The sequence below is a fragment of the Lipotes vexillifer genome, unplaced genomic scaffold (genome assembly GCF_000442215.2).
Source record: "Lipotes vexillifer unplaced genomic scaffold, Lipotes_vexillifer_v1.1 scaffold1357, whole genome shotgun sequence".
Classification (NCBI taxonomy): Eukaryota; Metazoa; Chordata; class Mammalia; order Artiodactyla; family Lipotidae; genus Lipotes; species Lipotes vexillifer.
Window position 1 is genome coordinate 13,301 of NW_006788509.1, and position 235 is coordinate 13,535.

The window sequence follows — 235 nt, forward strand, 5'->3', positions numbered from 1 at the left end:
GAGACTGGGGAGCGGCTCCAGGCCTGCAAGTCGGCCGGGTCAGCCCTCCCCCAGGGCCCGAGCCTCCCCCTCGGGCCGGGTCCTGGCCCCCGCCCCCGCCCGGGGGCTCCTCCGGCGGCCCCGCTGACTCAGCGCAAACCAAGCCGCGGCGGGCGGGCGGGAGCGGCCCGGCCCGGCCCGGCCCGGCCCCAGCAGCCGCCCGGGGGCAGCAGGTCCGCCCGCCCCCCCCTCCGGC